The sequence below is a fragment of the Schistocerca nitens genome, chromosome 6 (genome assembly GCF_023898315.1).
Source record: "Schistocerca nitens isolate TAMUIC-IGC-003100 chromosome 6, iqSchNite1.1, whole genome shotgun sequence".
Taxonomy (NCBI): domain Eukaryota; kingdom Metazoa; phylum Arthropoda; class Insecta; order Orthoptera; family Acrididae; genus Schistocerca; species Schistocerca nitens.
Window position 1 is genome coordinate 304,095,058 of NC_064619.1, and position 20,841 is coordinate 304,115,898.

At 37.8% G+C, this 20,841-nt stretch overlaps 1 long non-coding RNA gene across 2 annotated transcripts in view; it reads left to right on the forward strand.

Annotated features, from left to right (window-relative positions):
• LOC126262348 (uncharacterized) overlaps positions 1–19,175 on the forward strand; it is a 75,573-nt gene extending 56,398 nt beyond the window's left edge. For both annotated transcript variants that reach the window (XR_007546722.1, XR_007546723.1), the window contains one exon: positions 18,893–19,175. This is a non-coding gene — a long non-coding RNA (uncharacterized LOC126262348). The remainder of the gene's footprint in view (positions 1–18,892) is intronic.
• Positions 19,176–20,841: the final 1,666 nt, after the last annotated feature.

Consider the following 20,841-nt stretch of genomic DNA (forward strand, 5'->3'; position numbering starts at 1 on the left):
TGACACCAGAGCCTAAACCAGTCGTGGAAACACACTGCACAAATTTGACGTCTTTCTTACCTTTTATATTTTTCCTTGGTTTTCTTCCATAAAGCAGGATCACTTTTACGGCATCTTGCTTTGCCTTTTGGAGCTGGAGTAATTCTTTCTTCCATCGTAATCCTATTTTGTCACAAAACTGCACACGTCTTCAGACTTTACTGACGACAGCTGTAAAAATGCGGGAAAAATATTGTGCGTTTCCTTTGACTGGAATATGAAGAATTTCATTGGCTGATAGGAAAGGCGACTATTGGAACGACACTTGGAGTAAATAAGGCAAGTTTTGGAACGATGGCCGATTTTTAGCTAATGATTTCTATGGTAAAGAGCAACTTTTGAGTGAATATAGACTAATCAGTCAATGCGCTGGGTACTGACGAAAATCGGAGTAGGCTTCACTCATTTCGTAAAAAAAATTGGATAAGACCAGTTTTGGAACAGACCCCTTCATATACTCCTTCCACCTTTCTGCTTTCCCTTCTTTGCTTAGAACTGGGTTTACATCTGAGCACCTGATATTCATGCAAGTGGTTCTCTTTTCTCCAAAGCTGTAGGCAGTATCTATCTTACCCCTAGTGAGATAAGCCTCTACATCCTTACATTTGTCCTCTAGCCATCCCTGATTAGCCATTTTGCACTGCCTGTCAGTCTCACTTTTGAGACATTTGTATTCCTTTTTGACTGCTTCATTTACTGCATTTTTATATTTTCTCCTTTCATCAATTAAATTCAATATTTCTTCTGTCACGCAAGGATTTCTACTGGCCCTCGTCTTTTTACCTACTTGTTCCTCTGCTGCCTTCACTATTTCTCTCTTCAAGGCTACCCATTCTTCTTCTACTGTATTTCTTTCCCCCATTCCTGTCAATTGTTCCCTTATGTTTTCCCTGAAACTCTGCACAACCTGTGGTTCTTTCAGTTTATCCAGGTCCCATCTCCTTAAATTCCCACCTTTTTGCAGTTTCTTCAGTTTTAATCTACAGTTCATAACCAATAGATTGTGATCAGAGTCCACATCTGCCCCTGGAAATGTCTTACAATTTAAAACCTGGTTCCTAAATCTCTGTCTTACCATTATATAATCTATCTGATACCTTCTAGTATCTCCAGGATTCTTCCATGTATACAACATTCTTTTATGATTCTTGAACCAAGTGTTAGCTATGATTAAATTATGCTCTGTGCAAAATTCTACCAGACGACTTCCTCTTTCGTTTCGTACCCCCAATCCATATTCACCTACTGTGTTTCCTTCTCTCCCTTTTCCTACTCTCGAATTCCAGTTACCCATGACTATTAAATTTTTGTCTCCCTTCACTATCTGAATAATTTCTTTTATCTCATCATACATTTCATCAATTTTATCATCATCTGCAGAGCTATTTGGCATATAAACTTGTGCTACTGTAATAGGCGTGGGCTTCATGTCTATCTTGGCCACAAAAATGTGTTTACTATGCTGTTTGTAGTAGCTTACCCACACTCCTATTTTTTTTAATTCATTATTAAACCTACTCCTGCATTACCCCTATTTGATTTTGTATTTATAACCCTGTATTCAACTGACCAAAAGTCTTGTTCCTCCTGCCACCGAACCTCACTAATTCCCACTATATCTAACTTTAACCTATCCATTTCTCTTTTTAAATTTTCTAACCTACCTGCCCGATTAAGGGATCTGCCATTCCACGCTACGACCCGTAGAATGCCAGTTTTCTTTCTCCTGATAACGATGTCCTCCTGAGTAGTCCCCACCCAGAGATCCGAATGGGGGACTATTTTACCTCCGGAATATTCTACCCAAGAGGACGCCATCATCATTTAACCATACAGTAAAGCTGCATTCCCTCAGGAAAAATTATGGCTGTAGTTTCCCCTTGATTTCAGCCGTTTGCAGTACTAGCACAGCAAGGCCATTTTGGTTAGTGTTACAAGGCCAGATCAGTCAATCATCCAGAATGTTGCCCCTGCAACTACTGAAAAGGCTGCTGCCCCTCTTCAGGAACCACACGTTTGTCTGGCCTCTCAATAGATACCCCTCTGTTGTGGTTGCACCTACGGTAAGGCTATCTGTATCACTGAGGCATGCAAGCCTCCCCACCAACGGCAAGGTCTATGGTTCATCTTTTTCCTTAATTTTCTTAATGTTATCAGTCCCTAATACATGTGCCTTTGTGCATTTGCCATTCAAACCATCTACTTGCTTAGTTACCTCCATTAAATCTCTCTCTAATCGGCCTACCTTTGATTTACATTTTTTAATTTCGGCAGAATTATCACTCACCTGCCCCACTATCCCTCCTAGTTTGTTATTTCAGCTTGGAATTCAGTTCTCATACGTTCAATTTTGCTATTGATTACTTCACTAAAACTCCCCAGGGATCTGTCAACATATATTTTAATATCATCTATCTTTTTGCTATTATCTTCAAATTTCTTATTAAATTGCTTAGCGAATTAGCCAAACATTTTGTTATTTGACCTATTGTCGTCATCCATTTTCTGATTAAGAGATTGAAACTGTTTATCATTATCATCCAATCTCTGACTGAATTGCTTCGCATTATCACCATGAAGGACAGCCGATCACTGTTACTAGGACTTCTCTTACTTATACTAGGTACCTTTACCTCAGTGCTTTCATTCAGTTCCTGTTGGCTACCCACAAGAACAGTGTCTGCAGACACTACACTATGCAAAACCCTTGACTCTGCAGTGTCATTTTCGTGATCTGTTCCTTGTATTTGCTCATGTGACAAGCGCTCCTCCTCCACTACATTACCAGTGTGTTCAGGCTCTAAATGCTGAACCACTTCCTGACTATCATCAGCCATATTCGGCTCATTTGCATTAATATCACTGTTCTGATTTTCTCATTCTATAGTCTCATGATTTTCTTCATTCTCCTCGTAAGTGTTACTGTTATTAACGCTTTGGCTGCTGGCCATGGAAACTGCCATTTCTTAGAATGCCAGCATTTTTTGCTAATATTGTGCATTTGTTTTACAGAAAACTAGCCTACATTTTGTTGTGGTACTAACTTTTCTTCCAGAAAATGTATATACAGCTCCTTTGATCGTTTAGTTTTTCTTCCTCATATTTTTAATGATTGTAAGGTTTTACAAAATATACAAAAGTTCATGGAAATGAAAAACACGTTTTACTAACATTTTATTCCTCATAATCTGCGGTTTTACATCCATTAACAGAAAACTGGTATCCTAAGTCCATAATTATTATAAATTGTTACATAAAAGATTCACAAAGTATAATGTTTTTTCGTGTGATATATTCTGAAACATGGTTCTTTGCACATTGCGATTCTGCACTTGCTGCACTGGTATGTTGTCTCTTCTTGTAGACTTCCTGCTTCCTTTTTTCCTTTCGCTGAGCATACTTTGCACATTCTCTGGATTCTTCCTTTACCTGGTGGAGGTGGTATTTTTTCCAGGAAATGCTTTCATGTAGATAGTCTACTTAGGTGTCCCCCAATAGATCATGGTCTGGGAGTGTCTTCACATTGTTAGTTCTACTCATAATACCTCCACAAATTTAGACAAAGATATCTTCTTACTTTTTACCTTATTGTGAAGAATGCATGCATTCACTAAACACACAAGGGAACAATGAAATGCAAGTTTTCTCCACCATTTCATTATTATTCTTTGTTCAAAAGCTCCATACGACATCCTCTGGTCAGATAGATCAACTCCAATCTTTTTGTTATTGTACTCCACAACACATGCAGGTTTAATTTTTCCTTACCCCTTCTGTCTTCATGACGTATCATTTCAGCTTGATGTCTGGTGCTTAGCATGTATACATTTCTTTTATATTTCCAGCATACAGCTAAAACATTCCCATTCTTACGGAAAATCTGCTCACCTCTTTGAATGTTAGGTGATTTCAGAGCCTGAGGTATTCCCCTCCTGTTCTTCATAACAGTTCCAACAAGGCCTGTCTTCTCCTTTTCTAATTCTCTTGCAAGAATAGGGCTTGTATAAAAACAATCAGTAAATAATGTATGGCCCTTACCTGCTAGGGTGCCAAGTAGATTTTTCACAATGTCAACCACAATGTTGCTTTGGCCACAGAAAACCTGGAAATTCCAGATATAACCAGAGTTAGACTCTGTGAGCATATATAAGTTGATGCCATATTTGCTAGGTTTTTGTGGCATATACTGCTTGAAATAAATTCTGCCTCTATATTTACACATGCCTTCACCAACTGTTGTCTTGGTCAGGCAGGTACACCTGCTGAAACCGTAAACGGATGGTTTCAACTAGAGGGCGGACCTTGTGGGCGGACCTTGTGTAATGGGTCGTACCCAGGTTCACCTCTATTGATTTCCAATGAATTATCATTCAAATGGAAGTTTGACATAATCTGTAGGAATCTGTTTCTGGTCTACAGATGTGGGCAGTAGTTACACAAGACACACAAGGATCTTGGCTCCAATGATCTTGTATAAGGGGCTTTTGGTTGATGCTCATGTGGAAAGTTATAGCCAGGATTTCTTTTACTTCCACTAAAGTGACACCTGTCCAACCAAACATCCTGCATGCCGGAGTGAGCTGACTTGCACTTGTCAGTTGCCTTAGCTTCTGTCTGGCATAAAGATTTGTCTGCTCTTTGAAATGAGCAAGAAGGTCCCTGTCCACGAAATATGAAAAGAAATCCAGAACTGAAGAGTTAATTTGAAATACTCCCTTGAAATTTGATGCAATTCGTCTTCGACAAAGTCAGGATCATCATCTGAATAGTCAATGTTGTCATCCACACTCTCATTATCAACAAATTCTTTCTCCAATTCTTGCAAAATTTCGTCATCTGTAAGAGAGCGTGAAGCCATGTCCATTTACTTACGTACTCAATGAGCAGATTTCACTTTCTACCTGCGTGGGTTCATACAGCAAATGCCATTCTATCGGACGTTTGAGGAACTAAATGTACGCGATCTGTCGGCTGTTTTGGACACTACATGTACCAAGTACAGCAATGAAGGCCAATCGAGCCTGTCAATAAATGTGATTTCATATTTAAAAGCAGGAGAAAGCAGATCACGTCAAATGACGTGATTGGCGCTCTACAGAAATTCCCGCATCCCGTCAATTGACGTGATTGGCACTCAAAGTGTTAAGCTCACTACTCTCCAGAGAATAAATCATGTCTCTGTTATGCAGTGCCCTCCTTCTTATGTATGGCATTGTAGCGAGAAGGAAGCGACTCTGCCTTCCTTCTCTGGTTTCTTTATTACTAACATGCTGTTTTGCTGCTTTGGTTGTCCGTTGTCGCAGTAGTAGCGCTCAGGCACCAGGTTCAACATAGGTTTGTGCTCCTGCTGAAATGGAGTGTGTCGAGATGCCAGGTGTTAAAGGTTAACAATGTTTTGTAAGATAATCGTTTTGATGAAGAAGACTTTAAAACCCATGTCACAGACTTTCCAATATGGTAGCTCTTGGCTGCGCCGTTACACTCAACACTTTACAACACCGTTATCACTTCCAATACTCGTTATAGATAATGCCCATGACACATGGTGTTCACTGATAATTAACTTTAACTTTATATCTTGTTTATCGCTTCTATATTTGGGGTCAGTGGTGCATTCTGCTACTGCCACTGCGTACTCGCAACCGTCTTTTTGGAATACCTCCGGTTACTCGACTGTGCGTTTTGAGTGGTGCCGTACTGCTAACTTTGCACTGTCTTCCCGATGCACAAGAGAGACCTCACCTTTCTCCCTCAGCCAATAGGGATACTCCACTCGTCTCCTATGCATATAGATATCAAAACTCTCAGCCAGTGGGCGTTCAGATCGCTGTTGCCAGGTGGATCTGACATCACGTTTGTGGACAGTGTGATGGAAGTTTGTCTCTGAACACTTTCTCAGATTCTAAGATCCTACTCCCGAATAGTCGGACCTTGTCCCTACTAAGGTTGCACAACAATGCGTCTTATGGTGTTATCGTTAATGGTCCTTGCTGACACATAATTGTCAGAGGGACATGTATCCTGGCTGCTACAGAGCATTCCCGAGCATTTAGATCTCGCAAAGGTTCATAAATGTGTAGCATAAACATGTGAAAGGAATGCACGTATGGATTACACACTCCCCCCTTCTTTTATTTCGAAAATTAAATATGCTCAAAGACTTTGTTTAATTTTGAAATATTCTCTGTTTGCGTCTCTTGTCCTCAGTTCACATCTTTAATCATTTGTATTACTTAATCGGGCACATACTCTAGTATCATTGCTTATCAATTACTGTTCTCATTATTACATTATCCTTATCATGATACACACACACACACACACACACACACACACACACACACACACACACACCCTATTAAATTGAGGACATATTCTATTTTCAAACATATTTTTGATCTCTATCTGATGCCTTCAGAGTGGCACCTTTCTAACTTTGACTCTATTCTGAATATACCATGAATACTATATAACATGTACTTAATATTATTTAAAATTGACTATTTATTCAGATGTAGTTTTGTCTTATCTGAAATGGAACATCTACTCATATATATCGGCTATGTAATTGCCGTCCTATTAGTCACTGGTTCACTACTCTGTCAGCTAATGCTGTCGTTCTCACTCTTATAACTTTAAAGCATTGGCCATGTTATTGCCATTCTCTTGGTCATAAATCACTTGAAGTTCACTACACTAAACTTATTTTATGAAACATACAATTTGTGCTGTGGTGAACTGGGAGATGAGAAAAATGTGTGATGCTGACTGCCCATTTGAGTGTGGCAACATTGAGCAATGTGGTGTGCAGACATTGCTGAGGCTTTGCAGACCGGCTGTTTTGCTCAATTGTGCTCTGCCTCTCTCCAGGCCCCATCCATGGATTACGTGTAACAATTTACACATACATTTAGTCAACAGTTAATACCATTTTAACATAGATTCCCGGTAACATTCTATCTTATTCAGGTGTGATATAAAAATATTCTCTGTCATGTCGCAGAAGTTTCTGCCTGGTGGTCTATAGAAACATATAATATAAATTTCATCATTTGGTATCTTTATACGTGCTGCACATAATTCAATTGTCCTTTCCACTGAATATTTACTTACATTTACAGAATTAAAATCAAATGTGCTTTTTACGTACTGACACACCCCAACCTCTGATTTAAGATCTGCAAAACATATTATCTAGTAGCATGTTTAGAGGTTTAAAAAGTTCTAATTTAGCATCATATAACCAGTGTTCACTAGTAGCAAGCACATCAGGCATAGTTTCATTTACAAACCTGTCTAGTTGTTCATATTTATTGCTCAGGCCCTATACATTCTGGTGGAGTATTTTAAAGTTGTAAATACCTTGTAGATTTCTCTGCTTTTCCACTTTAATAAGGTCATATTTCCATTTCACTTGTGGGCTTCCTCCTCTTTCTGGTTTCCACTAAAAATCATTTAGATGGGATGGAGGCACTGGCTTCTACGCGCTGTCAGAAGTTTTTTAGTAGACAGTGCTGTTAGAGTTCAATCTGCTGCTGTTGTGGGTGGTTCTGCTGTTGCTAAATTTTTATTTTATCTATTGCAATATATGTTCCGTAGATCCAGTTCTGTGTGTTAACGCAAAGATGTGGAACGAGTCAAAAATATTTAGTTCATTATTACATTAGTTTCCATAAGGACAATAAACAAAGATTATTATACAAGTTGGAGACACAATTGGTAGGATAAAATTATACTCACAAGCAGAGTTCCAAATACAACATTCTGATTTTGTCCAAACAATTTTTTACATATCACCAATTAACCTCTTAACATACGTATTATTTACAATATGATGGTTCTTTTTTCAACTAATTTTTTTATTGCCAAAATAAAATTTTCAGTGAAGCACAATAGTGACAGTAACAATGAAATTATTTTTTTAGGTGCTTAACAATGGACATTTTCATCTCTAAATAGCCCCTGGTTTAAAATCACGAGTATACTCGTGATAGGCTTAACCTTTTTTTTCTTCTTAAAATTACGGCAATTCTGTGCATCGAAGCGCTAAAAGTGAACAGCAACACTAACCATTAAAAATTAGAGCCATTGTTTATATGTTTGTGGCTGTGTGAAATACCCTGAAGCAAGGATCAATACACAAAGCTACACCACAGTCTTTACACATGTATCTTGATTCCCTCCGTGCCTTCTTCCCTCTGTCATCGTGCACACTACTGCACATCCTACACGTTCTTGTTGGATTCTGCTTCCTCTCGGTCGGAGGAATTGTAGATGGAAAATGACGTCCAACAAGTCGCGTTGGGGTTGATTTTCCTGCTTTGGGTGAACATTCCTCCCCCTGATGTTTGGCAATGAGCTGTTCAGCGACAGCCACGCAAAAGTCAGGGGCAGTGAGCTTTCCTCCATGTTTTTTATACAGGACAAAGGCATTCCATTCTGCTAATTCCAATAGATGAAAAAATATCTCCTTTTAATACTTTTTACCCCTCTTGCGTGGCAATGGATTGTTTGCGATGTGCTGATCAACTTTATCCACACCCCCCATTGTGGCATTATAAGCAAATACAGCCACTGGTTTGGCAATATATTTGTTTCTTACTTTCCGTGTTTGTATTTCTGCATTTTGGATGGTGGACAGCATGCAGACGTCTCTCTTATCTTTCCATTTCAGTGCAGTCAGTTTACCTTGCTGGAATGCTGCAACTTTCCCTTTCTTCAGTTTTTTGGTCTGGAAAGAAGGCGGCATTTCTTTTCTTGTAGGACAGACAGTGCTATACATATCTGTTCTTTTTGTTAGCAGGAGGTCAGCAAGCTGGGGAGAACTATAATAATTATCTAGAGTCAAGCAGTATCCCATATTTAGCAAGGGTTGCATTAGTGTCATTACAATTTGTGACGACATTGGCAGATCCTTGTATTCTTCCTCAAATGTGGTGCCCTTGACAACATAAATAATTAGGGACAAAATGTATCCAGTCTGTGACTCACACAACATGAATGTTTTTATGCCAAACCTAGCTCTCTTGAGCGGCAAATACTGGATCCATCCCAGTCGCCCTTTATATAACAGCAGGCTTTCATCTACGGTGACATCTCTTTCTGGAACACAGTTGTTTCTAAATTTAGCCGACAGGTAGCCATACTTTATTCAATTTGGGTTGTGGATGGCTTTCTGTGTTATAGGTTGCATTGTCTGAAAAATTTAATTTGTTCTTCAAATTGACAAACCTCTTGAATGGTAGAACCTCTCTAAAAATTAGTGTGGCTAATGTAGCTCTCTTTGTCTAGTACATCTGATATGTGTGTGTGTTTTTTTTTTTTCACAATGCTTTGTAACAGTATTAGAGTAGCAAATATGTACATCCCATCAATTGTTGTTGGCTTCCATGCCGGGATGTTTGTTTGTGTTGCATATTTGTTGGTCTCGGTAACCAAAATTTGCATGTATCTGTCATCAATGAACTGTCTAAAATAATGAAAGACATCTTCAATACAGGGTTCACAATTAATTTGAGGTTTATCTGTAAAAGGAAAACTTGGTGGAGCATGTGGCAGTGGCTTAGATGGATCTATCTCGTACCACACTCTGGTGCTCGCAATGTCACACTCAGAAGAAACTGATTCATCACTTCCTTCTTCTGAACTCTCTTCATAGCTATCTTCAGAACTCTCAGACCCACTAAATTCAATATCAAACTCATCTTCACTCTCCATTTTCATAAAACGTGAGGAAATAACAGGCAAACTGCAAGAACAGATTGTAGAGTGACCGCTAGTACAACTGCCTGATTCAGAGACATCTCTTGCCAGAAATATACACTTGAGAGTGGCACACCACAGTGACATCTACCGAAAATATCAAGGAACTGCCAAAAAACGAGATAGAACGAGTAAATTCGGCCTTATAAAATGTGTGCCAGCTGGAAATGATAAGCCCGAGTATACTCGGTGTTTTATTATTTCGTCAGAATTAAAAAAACAAGTATACTTGGGATTTTATGTTAAGCAGTTAATCTGATTAACACAGCAAGATGTATTGAGGCAGGAATATACAATAGTATTTGGGAAATAAAATTAGCTGTCTCTGCTATAGAATTCTTCAAGAGAATAGAAACTTTTTTCAAGCAAGAACTCCTTTAGCTTGTTTTAAAACGGGACTTTTTTTTATCTTGTAGACACTATATTATTTGGAAGTGCCCTGAAGATTTTTGTGTTTGTGTATTTCACACCTTTTTGCACCAGGGGCAGATTTTTCAGGTCACAGTGTATGTCACATTTCCTCCTTGTCAGAGTGATGGTACATTTCATTTGTTTCATATTGAGAAGGATTGTGAAGCATGAATGTCATGGTTGAAAAGATACATTGTGAAGTAGTGGTTAGGATCCCTATTTGCTTAAAAAGATTGCGACACGAGATTCTTGGAGGCACTCCACACAAAATTCGGACAACCTTTTTCTGACTTGTAAAAACCTTTTTCGATACTGGGGAATTGCCCCAGAAGATTATTCCATAACACATAAGTGAATGAAAGTAGTCAAAGTAAGCAGATTTTGAGACACTGATGTCTCCGATTTTGGCGATTATCCGAATGGCAAATGCTGCTGAGCTGAGCCTTTTCAGAATTTGGTGGATGTGATGTTCCCAGTTAAGCCTGCTGCTATCTATATATATGCCCAAGAATTTCAAACAGTCTGCTCTATCTGCTGGCTCTCATGTATAATGTTTATTTCCTGTGGACTTTTGTGACCAGAATGGAAATGAATGTAATTAGTTTCGCTGAGGTTTATTGATAAAGAATTCACTGTGAACCAGTTCAGAACATCCTCAAGTAAATGGTTGGCATTTAATTCTAGATCAGAGGGTATCTTATTGTCTATTACAATACCTGTCATCTGCAAACATTGTAAAATTGCTTGCTTTGTTTGAAGATAATGTTAGGTCACTGATATGTTTGAGGAATAACAGGGGAACCTTGTGGAACTCCATATTGCACTGTGCCCCAGTCGGTCTCTATCCCTCCTATGTGACTATTGTTACCATCTAGCAGTGCTGTTTTCTGTTGTCTGCCCTGTAGGTAGGATTTGAGCCAGTTGCCCATTTGTCCTCAGAGTCCGTAGTGGCATGCTTTCTTTATAAGTATTCTATGACTAACACAGTCAAAGGCTTTTAGACAGATCGCAAAATATGCCCACAGGCAATGTAGCATCTTTTTCTAACTTTTCTGGTATATTTAAGCTTTTCGAGAACTTCAGAAAATGTAGTCAAAAGATATATAGGCCAATAGTTTGTAACATCTGAAGCATTGCCTCTTTTGCAGAGGGCTTTACAGTAGCATATTTCATTCTTTCAGGGAAGATACCTTGTTTAAGAAAGGCATTGAATACATGAGCTAGGACTTCACTCAGCTCATTGCAGCAGGCTTTTAGCAATTTTCTAGAGATGTCATCAACACCAGTTGAATTTTTTGCTTTTAAAGAAATCATGGTTTTTCTTACTTCCTGTGCTGTTATAGGGGCTATACCCATCTGCTCTATGGAGTTTGGGAAATGACCTTTCAGTATCTTTAATGCTTCTTCTAAGGAGCCATTGTGTCCTGCTTTGTCAGCAACACTTAGAAAATGCTCATTGAAAATTTTTGCCACAGTATTTTGATTTTGTACCTGTCTATCTTCATTATTGAGAACAATGTTTTGGGACCTACTGGGGCAATTTGCACCAGTCTCACTCTTTATCACTTCCCACCAGTTTTGATTTTGTTACTAGATTTAGTAATTTTGGAGCACAGATACAAACTTTTTGGCTTCTGAATAATTTTGCTTTGTACTTTGCAGTATTTCTTATAGTGATTTAGCTGGGTGTGGCTGTCGGAATTTTTTGTGTCAATGTACAGTTCTCATTTCCTTTTGCATGAAATCTTAATACCAGTGGTTATCCAGGGCTTTTTGGTATGTTTTGTGGTTTGGATCTTGTATATCCTTTTTGGGAAGGTGCTTTAAAATCTTAGTGCCACTTCATTACTGAAAAAATTGTACTTCAAATTGGCATTTTCTAAATTATACATAGGTGTCCAGTCTGTGGCTTGGAGATAGGATTTAAAAATCTGGATAGTTTCTTCATTAACTGTCCTAATTGTTTTCCAACTGGGGCTACTATCATTCACATAAATACTTTCCCGGTTATAGTGAGTATTTGTCCATCATGGTCAGATAGACCACTCGTGACTTGCCTGGTAGTCGTATCACCTATTTTGGTCTAGTCTATAAATATATTATTGATCAGTCTGCTTGTAAGCAAAGTTATTCTAGTAGGGAAACTAACCACAGAAACCAGATTATATGTGCACATCAGATTTTCTAAGTCTGATCTGTCTCTATAATTTGATAGAAAGTTAACATTGAAGTCCCTAAGCACTATCACATCTGCTTTGTGTTTGAGTATGTATATTAAGAGAGCATCTAGTTTATTAAAAAAGAGACTAAAGTTCCTTGAAGGTGCTCGTATACTGTGACTATTGATATATGGGAATTATTCAAGGACACACACCGCCAAATTTTGTTCTAACAATAATTCTGCACATTAATTACTCTACATGTGATATCGTTTTTAACATAAAGGGCAACACCTCCTTTCTCTTTACATTTTTTACAAAATGATGTTGCCAAGTAATAATTATTTATTGTAAGTTTTTCTATACTAGAATTAATATGGTGCTCACTAAAACATAAAACATGGGCATTATCTATACCTTGTGGCTCATGTATATTGATTATAAGCTCATTGATCTTACTACTTAGGCCTCTAATGTTCTGGTGATAAATTGCAAGTTTTTGTTTAGCAGAGGCAGTTACACTTCTTTTCTCCAAAAAAGAAGTTTTGATTGAAGGTCTGGGAAATGTATTTTTTACACCCATCTCACCGAATTAGTTTGTTTCCACACACTTGCAGATTGGGAAGACACACTTTATTCTTGTTTACGGTATTCACCATCCAGTTGTCCAATGTAGTCTGTCTATGTCCATCCCTGCAATTATTTTGTGTACTGGTACACTCTTCAATCAAATCCGACTCTTTTGTGTGTGTTCATATTGTTCCTTGCCTTTGCAACTACGTCACAAATTATAGTCGCGAAATGATTTTTCAATTCCAGTTAAGGTGAAGACCATGAGTGATGTAAACTTTGCTGCCAAATTTGTGAGTTTCGATTCTATGAGTGTTTGTAAAATTTCTGCAGATATCTGGGGTCTAGTTTAGCAAGGGATACAACCCGTCGGCTTTGAACAATGACGTCACAACTCGCCAGAGAGGATGTATTACAAAGATGAAAGAGCTGAGAAGAATGTTCAGAAACAAAGGAATGCGAGAGAGATAAACTTTATTTCACATACGTAAGCGCCAGTAGTATTTTCACGTTAACGATATCGGGTATTTATATCGTAGTATTTCTCTGCAAAATACAATGAAAGGAAATGAATGAAATGTGTTACTATCAAAGAATACATCTCGTGAGATGTATGTCAATTGTATCTCGAAACGAAACTGTTTGGAACTATATTGCTTAAGTGCAGTATGGGATACAAGTTTAGCGTACGTCGCTTTCTTAGTTATAAGTAGCATTACTGTCCTGTTGTTCACTTGAACTATGTATCCTCCGCTTCATTAAACCCTAAATGAAACACGGGATATAAATTTTAGTTGTGATGGGGGTTTCGGAAGTACGCATTCGAAAATGTCGTACTGATACTAGAGCTGGAAAACGAAAAAAGATCGCCAGCTGCCCAATTTCTGTTACGTACTTCGCAACACGAAAATACACATACTGGTGGAATAAAAAAGTGAAATGTGGCAAAATACTGAAATATAGGTAAAGAAGCAAATGGAAAAGAGAACTTACCACACGGAAATATCGACGAATAACAGAAGCTCGCCTAGACAGATAGTAATGAAAATCACATACCCACACTCACAACAAACACATCATTACGAAACCTCTCTCTCTCTCTCTCTCTCTCTCTCTCTCTCTCTCTTCCATACACACACACACACACACACACAAACACACACATTCACAACCCCCCCCCCCCCCTCCCCCTCCTGAAATTAACTGAGATGTTTGGGACGGTACATTTTGCCCACGTGTTTAATGAAACATTTAAAAGGGCAATATGTCCGCAGAATGCTTTGTCTCCAAAAATACTCATCTAGATGGCTTTGAAGAGTCGAAATTTGGCGTTTCCCCTTTCCCTATGAGAGATTTTACCGCTGACCAGTACCCCTCTATGCTGTTAGTGCAGGCGCCTGTCGGTTGAGATCTAAATTCAATGTTGTGGTTTACTACTAGATGTTGGTAACCCCTATCCCCTAAATCCCTATAAGAAGAAAACCCGTCTGAAATAACAATAGAATCCTCTGCAACGTGATCTTCAATTAACCTAACCAAAACTTCCTTACTTCTATTTGGTACTACTCTAAACACTACATCATGACAATGCTGACCTGAAACTACTGCCCCCCACACCCATAATCCCACTGGAGGTTCCCCCCTATTGTATTTCCTTTTCCCAAAATGCGGTTCGTCAATTTCTACGATAACGCCCGACCCCCTCCCCAACGGTCCCCTATATTTTATATATTCCCCACAAACCTCCCTACAAAATGAGTACCAGTCTACCACAGTACACTTACTCACACGACATTCATGCACACACAGCCACACAGGATATCTTAAACACCAACAATATGTGATTTTCATTATATCTCTCAAGGCGAGCTTAGATTTCTCGAACCACGTTCCTCGTCTAATGGACCGCCACAACCGATCTTTGCTGCAGCGCCATACGAATAAGTCGTGAGTACGGCGACTTGATACACTCGTGAGGCGCATGTGTTCGCCGCACTCACGACATTTAACGTATTCTGCAATGAGACCACACATTTGCAGGAAGCAAATTGTGGTAAACATGTCTTGGCCCAAGACTTCCCTTAAATCGTCCAGATTCATTGGGATAGACAAATCCATTCCTATAAACGAAAATAAGACACTACAAATTGTTCTATAATAAAAAACTAATAATCCACATTACCTCAATATCATTATGAAAAATATTAAGTACCGTCTGAATAAGAAACAAACAATTAACTTAATAAAATCACACGTTTAATGATTTAGCGATTATCAAGCGATCGCTTTTAGATTCACATTCAATTATTTTAATGATAGCGCTTATTAGAACACAGAACTCATTTATTATCTATGCCTTTACTATCTATGACTAAGGAATGACGACATTGTTCAAAGCCGACGGGTTGTATCCCCTGCTAAACTAGACCCGATATCTGCATAACATCTATTTGTTGCAATTACTGCTTTGTTTACACACGAGGATTGTAGTAAGTTGTGCCTGTGTGGAATATCAAGTAAAATTACGTTGGAATGCTTCATGTGGTTTAGAGTTGATTTTAAGACATTAGCAGCATACAGACCTTCGTTATGCGCAACGTCATTTGAACCACCACAGATCACAATGCCTCTGTTGGTATCAGAGGTAGCTCTGCTGTTGTTGAAGTAGCAGCAGCAGTTTGGCCTTCACATAGGATTTGTGGCTCTGCTTCTTTTGTGTCTTTAATGGAAGGAGTATTTGCTGAGTGTTTATGCTTGGAAGAATGGGCTGTTGGAGCTGATGGTATTGACATATTGTCATTATGTTTGTTGAGTCTCTCCAACATTTCACTAATTTTCCCACACAAAAGTTTCTTGCCCTTTTTGTTCATATGCATCCCATGTTATTGAAACAGTCTCTCTTAAGAAAATCTGTACAAAGAAACTTTGTATTTGGATACATTTTGCATATTTCCTGAAGTTGTAAGTTGGCTTCCCTAATTTCAGTGTTCACACAGGGATGAGATCATGTCTATATGGAACGCAAGTGACACTCATGTTCTGCTTCTTAGTGTTGTCCAGAAATTTACTTAAGTTGTGCACAGCATTCAATAACTCATTCCTGTATATGTCATTGGCACCTCCAATTAATAAGACATAATGATTTGTGCTTCTTTGTTGTCTTTAAAATCTCCTTTATCATTTCCTGTATTGGAGCACCTGGTTTTACACAACCGTAGGCTTTTAAGTCATGATGATTACTGAGAATTTCTGCAAGACTGTGTCCATGGCTATCAGAGTAAATATTTAGGCCTACCTCATTTTCCGTGCTGTTGGCAGTATATGATGCTTTTGGTGTAAATACTGATGTTTCAGCAGGTTCAGTGAGAAGCTGAATCATGTTCTCTAATTATTTAATGTACTTTCTAGCTGCTTTTAAGTCTTTGTATACTTCATTTGTGACATTTAGTTAGAGTTCAGCATTACGCATTTCTGCGGCAGCTTCTTGACCATTACACGGATGATTACAGTCACACGAAAATACATTATTGCGATTTACTTTTGCAAAGCCCCTTGAATGATACCATATATGTTTTGCTGGACAATTCAAGTGGTTTTGTCCCTTGGCAGTGGGAGGTAACTAAGAACTTCAGTTGTTGAATGTCAAACTAATAAATACAAAATTTATGCAATTCAACAATTATTGTCCGTTATTTGGACCTCCATTATAATTTTCAGTACTTCGTTTCGTGTCCCCACAATTGTTGGATTTCTTATCCTGTTTAATTCTAGCACAATGAAGTGCTCAAAGCATCATGTGGTGATGGATCTGATGCCTTTTCTGTTAATTTGGAATTCAAGTTCTCCAGTACTGTATTTAGTAATGGACTGCTCATTCTCTTCACATTTTTCGGTGTAGTGGAACAGGCACAAGAAGCCACTGGAGTACTAGGGACCTCAAACTCAGCAGTATCATTCACTATCACCACATCCAGATTCTGTAATGAAAAATGCCATTAGTGTTAAAGAGCGTTGTTTGAGTTAATGAAATTAAACTAATGGCTGCTGTAATCAATAAAAGTAATGCTGCTGGGAAGTTAAGATTTAATTGCTGTATTTGCAAGGTGGAATAAACTTATTTGTGTAGAGGGTTATGAGGATTACCTCAAGTGAGTCTTTTACTTACATCAATTGTGATATCTGGGCCATCACTATTTGATGTACATGGCAAGCTATCCACCTAAGGAAAAAATGTTTTAGTACATCAATTAGTATTTACTGGTCAAAATGTAATGGTAAAAAAGTAATGGACCTGACTTACATTACTACTCTGATCATAAAAGTTTATGACCACAGTCCTGTTGTTTTCTGGCACTGAGTTGTCAGGCACCTTTCCAGTCCTGTGGATTTTAGTACCAGAGTTTTGAGGTACCAGAAAAATTTCCTCATTTTACTTGCACATTAGACATCAGATTGCTGTGAGCATGGCTGCAGAGAGGACAAACCAGTAGCTGTATGACACTGTGTTGTATATAATATTTTATCAACATTAACTACAATTGTTTCATGCTGATCTAATAATCTGACGCTCATTGACACATGACTGATCACTTATAAGGATGCTAATAAACTAAACTGACTGCATAAATACTGAAGAGTTTTTTTTTTTCTGCAATGTTTTCATAAAGTGTTTAATTATAGCAACTGGAATTTATTTCTACATTAAATGGATCACAAGGTCACATATTTCGAAAGAGTATTTCCAAAGTGATGAGCCTTGTTGATAAGATATTTGGGAACTATGTACTGACAATATTAGATTTCATTATCCACCTCAACAACCACTTTTATCAAAAATGTTACCCAAAAATTTACTGAAATCAAGTTTTCATGCCATGAACAATTACTCACAATCAGTGGTATTAAGCTACTATCTGGTCTGGTTGCACCTTAATGAAGGTGCAACCATCAAGAATAAGCTTTTTCTGTAAGCAGGCAACATAAATATTATACTGTGATTCTTCAATTTCTCCAGGCGTATTTTATGACTAATGTGTCCTATGCACACTCATACCAGGCTGTTTACCCGAGATTTATTTCATCATAAATATTATACTGCCCAGTCCACCAAATTGTGAGCTTTCTCTACATCATTTACAGCTAACACGTATCAGATTATTTCAGAACAATGAAAAGTGGGATGCATGTCATGTTTAGTTTCCAGTTGTAGGTAACCAGTAATTGTGGGGGTACCATATTATTGTAGTTCAAGCAGTTTTTTTCAAAAAGTGAGTAATGAGTGAAATACAGCAGAGACGTAACAAAAATAATTGTCTTACTATAATGAAGTGCATTTCATTTAAACTGGAGACCAATTAAGTTGTTAACTAATATGTAACTGCCCAGTGATGTGTCAAAGTGCATGTCCAGTAAACGAACCTCAACAAAAACTGAATACCATTGACCATCAGTGTGTGTTAATAGTTACAGGTATCAGAAATGGTATATAGGATTGCATACTTTTTTAAATTACTTTGGTCTTGCATTGGGTGAGAGCTTTCATAAGTTTGGCAAGACTTGCTACACAGCATTCACTACACTTCAGTCTGTATGAAATATAATTAAGTACAGCGAGAGTCCATAATGATGTTACCAACTTTCATATATGATCGAGGGAAGTAAATGTATCAATTTGAGATAAGAGATCCTGGTCCAAAAACAGCTGAAAGTCATAAGCAAAAATTATTCTCATATCTCTGACAGAGCATCACTTGTATTTGCAATCTCTTGGCTTTCTGTATTTCTGGGTGGAGGTAGTATGGACCAAATGAAGGGAAAAAAATCCAGTAAAAATAGGCTCATGATCCTGTTCTTGTAATGTAATGAAATGAAATGAAATGAAATGATCGTATGGCATTGTTGGCCGGGAGGTTCCATTTGGGTTCGGCTGCCAAGTGCAAGTCTTATTTCAGTTGGTGCCACATTGAGTGACTTGCAGCCGATGATGATGATGATGATGATGATTATGAGGACAAAACACAACACCCAGTCCAACCCGGCCGGGAATCGAACCCGGGCCTGCTGTATGGGAGGTAAGCATGTTACCACTCGGCTAAGCAGGTGGACGACCCTATTTTTGTAATACTAGTAAAAAGGACTTTATCGTTAATAAAAATAAATAATTATTGTCAATGACATAACTTAAAATTTTGTAAAAAAATATATCTGACAGTACCCATGTAAAAAGATAATGAACATCTCAATCTTTTGTTATCTATGATTTTGTAGAAAAATCCTTCTCCTCGTTTCTAACTGTTGTACTCAAAGGATGTGACTGATGTCTTGTAATAAAGAGGTATGTAAAAAAAAAAAAAAAACCTGTATTTGTTGCTAACCGATATTTGAAAATAGAGTTTGTGTGTTATTGAAATGAATCTTCCTTGTTTGGAGTTTTATTTCATTGTAATTCTTGTCCTATATAAATATTAAGTTTTCTGCTCAGCTACCAAAGAGAGCAGCCATTAGTGCTAGTGATCTACAGTGCAGTTTATTGGTAAATGGTGAATATTAATGTGTCTTGTAACATTGTGAAATATTTTCAAATGTTAATACATACAGTGAAGGTGGGAAAAGATTTAATATATATTATTTATTATGAGTAAAACACAGCCTGAAGCAGAATTGATAAGTGATTGTCTTATGTTAGCCGCCCTCTTAGTGGAATATTGCAGTGGCAGTTTTAAATTCATTTTCTATACAGACATAAATGTTGTTGAAGTAATTCAAAATCCAAGATCACTTAAATACTGCTTACTAGATGACTGGTTTCAACACACTAAAGGTGCCATCATCGGATCTGACTGTAGCTTAACATTTGTATATAACGATACGTGAGGCAGACCAGCTGATATAAAATCATTGTCACAGAAATAAAATTAAAAAAGCAACGGCTATGCTTTCAGAGTACCAGGTAGGACTGGTGGCACACGTAAATACGTTCATAGCACACAGGGACAGGTACAAAGGCATGTGCGTTAACACGTCCAGAGCAGTTAAAGGGTTAATTGTGCATTTTCGTTACTTATGCATTCAAGGCATATCCACTGGATATCATTATTTATAAATTTCAGACACACGTTTGTGCACTTCTCATGTACCAAATGTTGCACTTAATGCACCATATTCTTGTGACTACACTTTTTTTGCACTTTCTGCACAAAGAACCATTTAATTTCAACTGATTTTGGAGCGTCCTATCACCACACAATGCTATTGGCACTGTTCTGATGGTCATCCATATTCAAAGATCTTGTTTTCTATACTAAAAGTTAACAGTACCTAAAATTTTATCAATGTGCTTTGCTTACCAGTAGCTCCTCTTATCTTTACACATACAATGGACATTTCCACAAAATTCTTACTATATTTGATGTTGTCTTTAAATTGTTCAGATATACCACAAATTGGGCTACTTGTATCAACCAAACATTTACCTTCTCACTGACCAATCTCAATTTTAATGTAAGGACACCTCAAATCTGAATCATCTTATCTGCTGTCAGATACTTGATGTGAAAGATCACTTTCAATGTCATCAAATACTACATCCACACTCTCTTCACAGGGTTTTATCAACTTTACTGGTATCATAGCATTACTTTGGTTACTCATGTTGTCAGGTAAAGATTGAACACAACAAATGGATTCCATGGCACAACTAACATCACTTGTTACAGAAGGAACACAAAACACATTATTGTCAAAATTACTCTTGATGCTTAGCTCCTCTTTCACGTCATTCCACCAATTTGGATACAAATTCTGACTAACAATAGCTAACTTACCCCAGAATGCACATTTATGTATGTTATCTTCAATCTGGTCCCAAACAAACTTCAAAAAGTTTTCATCTTTATTCTCT